We start from the raw sequence: 7,315 nt of genomic DNA on the forward strand, positions 1-7,315 counted from the left end.
GAGAAGCAGAATAAGATGCAACAAGGAAAGGAATTGCTGTATTTGGCAGCATGGAGCTTCGAGGAAGCCATGGGATGGACGCTTGACTGGAATGGGAGGAAGAGAGGATGTGATGTGAGGGAGTGGAAATGAGGGAAAGAGACAGAGACCTCGAGTCAAGGGAGGGTTTGTTTTTTTTTTTTTAATTATGAAACTATACTCTAATGCACTCATTTTCAATATGCCATTTCAGAGAAAAATATTTGCATTTCCAGGAGTTTAGCCAGAGTTATATATTTTAAAATTAAAAATGACAAAGACTTAATTTTATTCTAAAAAAATTCATTGTTTCTGAGTTGGTGCATCACAATATGGCAAATTTTCTATAAGAAGGTCTTTCCTAGGGATCAATTTCAGCATATTGTGGTCTGTGTGAATACCTTGTATAACAGATGTTCTCAGTATCAATCCAACATTAGAATCTATTTTTATTAGCTCTTCTGTTTTCTTAGGAGAAGTTTCACTTCTTTACATTTGAATTCTTTGTTTATCTTTATTCTGGCTGCTTCTAATGCCATAGCATCATTATTTAAAACTTGTTGTCTGGTCCTGTGCAGTGTTTTAAAGAGCTGTAAAACCTTGGCCACCTGACCCATGGCTCTCCTCACCGCTGCGCCTACTTCTCCTAAGGGAGGGTTTTTAACTGAGGGATATTTTGCAGTTGGTTTCTATGTTGATGAGAATTACCTAGTGTACAGGAAGTTATGATGATGCAGGGGAGACAGGGGATATGGGCTGAAACACAGTCTTTGAGCTGGTGAGAGATGATGGGGCCCAGAGTGCAGGTGGAGGTGTGGCCTTGTGATAGGAATAGGGACACCTTGATGTTGTCACAAGAAGAGGCAAAGCTCTGGTAGATTGTAGTTGGTGGCGGGAAGATGAGGGAGTTTCTGTTGGGTTGCTTCAATTCCGCAGCTGAGAAGGAAGAGGAGGAAAGAGAAGACGTGAGATACTCAGATGTCTTGGATATTGGGATATTGTTTACAAGGGAAATGTAGCAGAACAGCTGGATAGCAATAAGTATGAGTTTTATTTTTTTAACATCTTTATTGGAGTATAATTGCTTTACAATGGTGTGTTAATTTCTGCTTTATAACAAAGTGAATCAGCTATATATATACATATATCCCCATATCCCCTCCCTCTTGCGTCTTTCTCCCACCCTCCCTATCCCACCCCTCTAGGTGGTCACAAAGCACCGAGCTGATCTCCCTGTGCTATGCGGCTGCTTCCCACTAGCTATCTATTTTACGTTTGGCAGTATATATATGTCCATGCCACTCTCTCACTTCGTCCCAGCTTACCCTTCCCCCTCCCCGTATCCTCAAGTCCATTCTCTAGTAGGTCTGCATCTTTATTCCCATCCTGCCCCTAGGTTCTTCAGAACCATTTTTCCCCCTTAGATTCCATATATATGTGTGAGCATACGGTATTTGTTTTTTCTTTCTGACTTACTTCACTCCGTATGACAGACTCTAGGTCCATCCACCTCACTACAAATAATTCAATTTCGTTTCATTTTATGGCTGAATAATACTCCACTGTATATATGTGCCACATCTTCTTTATCCATTCATCTGTTGATGGACACTTAGGTTGTTTCCATGTCCTGGCTATTGTAAATAGAGCTGCAATGAACATTGTGGTACATGACTCTTTTTGGATTATGGTTTTTTCAGGGTATATGCCTAGTGGTGGAATTGCTGGGTCATCTGGTACTTCTATTTTTAGTTTTTTAAGGAACCTCCATACCGTTCTCCATAGCGGCTGTATCAATTTACATTCCCACCAACAGTGCAAGAGGGTTCCCTTTTCATCACACCCTCTCCAGCATTTATTGTTTGTAGATTTTTTGATGATGGCCATTCTGACTGGTGTGAGGTGATACCTTATTGTAGTTTTGGTTTGCATTTCTCTAATGATTAGTGATGTTAAGCATCCTTTCGTGTGTTTTTTGGCAATCTGTATATCTTCTTTGGAGAAATGTCTATTTAGGTCTTCTGCCCATTTTTGGATTGGGTTGTTTGTTTTTTTGTTATTGAGCTGCATGAGCTGCTTGTAAATTTTGGAGATTAATCCTTTGTCAGTTGCTTCATTTGCAAATATTTTCTCCCATTAAGGAATCCAAATCAGAAAAGAAGTAAAGCTGTTACTGTTTGCAGATGACATGATACTATACATAGAGAATCCTAAAGATGCTACCAGAAAACTACTAGAGCTAATCAATGAATTTGGTAAAGTTGCAGGATACAAAATTAATGCACAGAAATCTCTTGCATTCCTATACACTAATGATGAAAAATCTTAAAGAGAAATTAAGGAAACACTCCCATTTACCATTGCAACAAAAGAATAAAATACCTAGGAATAAACCTACCTAAGGAGACAAAAGACCTGTCTGCAGAAAATAAGACACTGATGAAAAAAAAGATGATACAAACAGATGGAGAGATATACTATGTTCTTGGATTAGAAGAATTAATATTGTGAAAATAACTATTCTACCCAAAGCAATCTACAGATTCAGTGCAATCCATATCAAACAACCAATGGCATTTTTCACAGAACTAGAACAAAAATTTTCACAATTTGTATGGAAACACAAAAGACCCCGAATAGCCAAAGCAGTCTTGAGAAAGAAAAACGGAGCTGGAGGAATCAGGCTCCCTGACTTCAGCCTATACTACAAAGCTACAGTAATCAAGAGAGTATGGTACTGGCACAAAAACAGAAGTATAGATCAATGGAACAGGGTAGAAAGCCCAGAGATAAACCCACGCACATATGGTCACCTTATCTTTGATAAAGGAGGCAAGAATATACAATGGTGAAAAGAGAGCCGCTTCAATAAGTGGTCCTGGGAAAACTGGACAGCTACGTGTAAAACAATGAAACTAGAAGACTCTGTAACACCATACACAAAAATAAGCTCAAAATGGGTTAAAGACCTAAATGTAAGGCCAGACACTATAAAACTCTTAGAGGAAAACATAGGAAGAACACTCTATAACATAAATCACAGCAAGATCCTTCTTGACCCACCTCCTAGAGAAATGGAAATAAAAATAAACAAATGGGACCTAATGAAACTTAAAAGGTTTTGCACAGCAAAGGAAAACATAAACAAGATGAAAAGTATGAGTTTTAGATTAGCAGCCATGAAGTTAAAGTGTGAAAAATCATTGCAGCTACTCAGTGACAGGGCTAAGTAAGAGAATAATTGTGTTTAACCAGGGATATTGTTTTGTTGTGTGAATTAAATGGAACAAAAATCTCTAGTTATAATTTATGTAATTTAATAATATGATTATTTTAATGATAGGCCCTGGACTCTAAGGTGGGAAAGAGCAAAGTAAGGAAGGAGGGGATGAAGAGTAATAAAAACATTATAAAGTCAGTGGATTTGTGGTTTACAACGTTGGAAAGTTGTTGAAGTAGGTATCCTAGAGTGTGCTGGGAAGACACAAAGGACTAGTGGAGAGTGAGTTGTTAAATTTAATACCTTTAGGGTGGTACATTCATTGTTATATGGCAAGGGCTGAGGCATGATCATGAGTGTGGGCCTTATGGTGTGGCAGAGGAAAGAGAATTGCAAGAGAGGAGACAAAGGATTTGAGAGTTCACTGCTGGATGGATTATCCACATGGAAGCTAATGTCACTGAAAATGATAACAAGAGGAGGGATGAGGGAAAGACAGAACTTGGCACTAAATTCCTTGGTGCATGAAGGAAAGAACATGGGAAGTCTGAAAATGATTCCAGGGAATAGCAGGTGGTAGAGTCGAATAGCACATGCTTCAGGGAACTGGGGCTTTTGAAGAAGAAAGAAGGAGAAACAGTTTGGCCATATCAGTGGGAGCTAGGAGGGTACCTGTCCCACCTTAAGCCATTACATATTTGGTGGGGTAGGAAGAGAAAAAATACTGCTTCCTCTTGAGAAGGAGCCTGGGAAAGTAGTCTTCACCAATGGCAAGGAGGTGAAGGGCATTTTCAAAGTGGAACTTAAGGTTCTAAGAGAAGATTTAGGGAACTGATACAGATAGTCCATTTCTAGGGACACAGTACAAGAGTTTGGGAGGATGGAGTTGCATGGAAAATTATGGAATATATAGAAAAGTATGCAGGTGAGTTAAAAAGTGTCAAATACTTTAAAAAATCCAACTCATTCAAAGTGTACAGACTCCTGCATTGAGAAGAAACAAAAAAATGCTTTGTTAAACCAAGTGTAGCTGCACTAACTCCTCCAGTGTCCATCTCCCAGCTTCCTTAGCATCAAAAGTCCTACCCTTCTGGGCATATGGCTGCCCAGCAAGAGACCACATAGACCAACCTCCCTTACAAAAAGGCAAGGCTGCGTGTCTAAGCCCCCCAGCAAGGAAATGCCTTTAAAAGGAGATTTTTGTATCCACTTTCTCTCTTTGCCTCTTCCCATAGGATAAAATGTAGACATTGTGGGTAGACAGTTTTAACTATGTGGCTAATTAGAATTCCCTGAGGGATGTCAGAAGGAGGCAGAAAGCATCAGAGCCCCTGGATGACTTCATGAGACAGAGCTGCTCACCCACTCTGAACCACCTGCCCGCCTCCAGAAAGTGATGTGAAAGAGAAGTAAATTTTGCCTTGTTTGGGTCCTTAATACCACACGGTGCATCCCAAGTTTGGGTTTTGAATATATGCTAGTTGCATGCTAGTCTTATTAGGCCATGTCATGGGATCACGTAAATCACTGTTTAGGAACCTAAAGCATTCCTGGCCAAGACTAGGATACATTTTGAAAATGTGGAAAAGGGTGTATAATTAAGTTCTGTTTTTTCCTGACTTCTTTACTACCTGAGAGATTATTCAACAAGCTTTGGTAATGAATCCACAGGTATTTGAATGAAAAAAAAAAGGACTGAAAAGTACCATAGTTCTCTTCATGTTTTCAGTCACATGACAGGTGCCATTTGTACCATGTAGCCTTCTGCTTCTGTTTGGGAGAATAGCATTCCAGCTTTAATTGTGGGGTGAATCCTGATGTCTCCATCTTGTTTCAAGTACAAGGGGTGAACAGGTCACATAACAATACAGTTTCATCTTGGATTCTCTTCTTTCATTTGTAGGCTGAGCAGGTCAGCCTTTCCATCATTCTGCTAGTTCAGTGAATCACCGGTCAAAAGTTCCCCTGCACTGTAGCAGTTTAGCAGCCTTTTATTCAGTTGGGTGAGGAGTGTAGACTTAGAGAGGACTGTAAAAAGCAATAATGCAAAGTGTTTCAGTTCTTTAATGGAATGGTGTTAGTCATATTTCTGGCTTTTAAAATGCTGTTGGGGAAAAAGCATTTTTCTGTGTTTCAAATATACGGTATTTTCACGCAATTCAGTAAGAAAAAAACCCCCACCACTCCTGATTTTATAAATACTCCCATGTGATTCGTTAGTTCAAGAAGTTACATTATCTTTGTTTAGCAGCTTCTGTGGCTCTTAGCAACTATGCTAATTACGTAGCTTTGCTAACAAGTTAATGCATTCTATTAACCACTGCAACTGCAAAAATGCAGGGTTTTTATTTTTATTTTTTTCTCTTCTTCTGTGCAGTCTCTTTTCCTAATCATTTCCAGGAAGGGTACAGGAGGGGTACAAGTTTCAGTGTGTATGCATGCATGCACATTTAGGGGAGCAGTCGGCAGTGCTGTGGGCAGGGTCAACCTGGAGAGCTTCACCTGGTAAGGATTCTGCTCCTGTGCCATGATGGTGTTGGAAACCCTGAACTGTGGGGTTTCCATCAGGGGAAAGAACAAATCTGCCCTTTTACAGCTTTGTCTGCTTGCAGCTGCCACTTCCTCTGCCTGAAATTTTCTTCTCCCTCTTTTCCACCTAGATTACCTTTTCTGATGCCCCCCTTTTTTTCTTTAAAAAAAAAAGCAGCTTTATTGAGATATAATTCACATGCCATAGAATTCACCCATCTGAAGTGTACAATTCAGTGGTTTTTAGGATATTCACAGATACATGCAACCATCACCATAGTCAATTTTAGAACATTCTAATCACCCCAAAAAGAAACCCTGTACCCTTTAGCTATCACCCCATCTTCTTGCCCCCAGAGCTTAGCAAGCACTAATCTATTTTCTGTCTTTACAGATTTCTCTATTATGAACTTTTATGTGAATGGGATCACATACTATGTGACTGGCCCCTTTCACTTAGCATAATTTTCTCACGGTTTAACCATGTTGTAACATGTGTCAGTACTTCATTCTTTTTTTATGGCTGAATAAGATTTCATTGTATGGACATATCATATTTTGTTTATCCATTTATCTGTTGATGAACATTTGGGTCATTTCCACCTTTTGGCTATTGTAAATAATATTGGTATGAATATGGGTGTACAAATATCTCTTTGAGATCCTGCTTTTAATTCTTTTGGATAAATGGGTAATTAAGACATTTTTAATTTTAAATTTTTTAGTGGCCGTGTTAAAAAAGTCAAAACAGAAACAGGTGGAATTAATTTTAATAATATATTTAATTGAGCTCAGTATATCCACAGTATTATCATTTAAACATGGCATCAATTAAAAATTTTAATGAGGTATTTTGCATTATTTTTTCGTACTAAGTTTTTGAAATCCAGATTGTATTTTGCACTTCTGGCACAACTTAATTTGAACTAGTGCATTTCAAGTGGTCAATATCCACATGTGGTTAATGGCTACTATATCTGACAGCACAACTCTAAGCACTGAGGTGCTTGGGATTCAGGAAGAGCTGACTGTATTATGATAGCTGCTGTTAAACCCCAATTGTTCTCTCTCTCTCTCTCTTTTTGTCTCATTCCTTGAGAAATATACACACACATAAGCTCTTGTCAAAACACTTAACCTCACTGACAGATCCTTCTGACTTGATTCTGTGAGAAGGGCTGTATGATCTGGTGCTTGATATTATGAACTAAGTTCAACTTGGGTTTCTACTAAGAAGCATATAAATCTGAAATACAAAATGTGATCCAGTGAAATGTGTTTACACGCATATGCTCAGCCACTTTGAAAAACCTCAAATCATGAAAGAAGATGATTGACACTTTGCTGTTACAACTTTTTGTCAGCTCTGATGACTGTTTTATTTATAGCTGGTGACAATGAATTTTGTAGGATGGGCCAGTCCATATGGGTAGTGGTTGATGTGAGAGGATTATCATTACAGTTTCAGCACATGTTTTTAATAGTGGCACGTTGTATATTTTGAGTCAGTGCTTGAAACCATATGACATTAGGAATATATAAAGAAAA

At 38.6% G+C, this 7,315-nt stretch overlaps 1 pseudogene; it reads right to left on the minus strand.

The window, feature by feature from the left end:
• Positions 1-321: 321 nt before the first annotated feature.
• LOC136141880 (complex III assembly factor LYRM7 pseudogene) lies at positions 322-635 on the minus strand (annotated as a pseudogene).
• Positions 636-7,315: the final 6,680 nt, after the last annotated feature.

Source organism: Phocoena phocoena, chromosome 21 (assembly GCF_963924675.1).
Source record: "Phocoena phocoena chromosome 21, mPhoPho1.1, whole genome shotgun sequence".
NCBI classification, from domain to species: domain Eukaryota; kingdom Metazoa; phylum Chordata; class Mammalia; order Artiodactyla; family Phocoenidae; genus Phocoena; species Phocoena phocoena.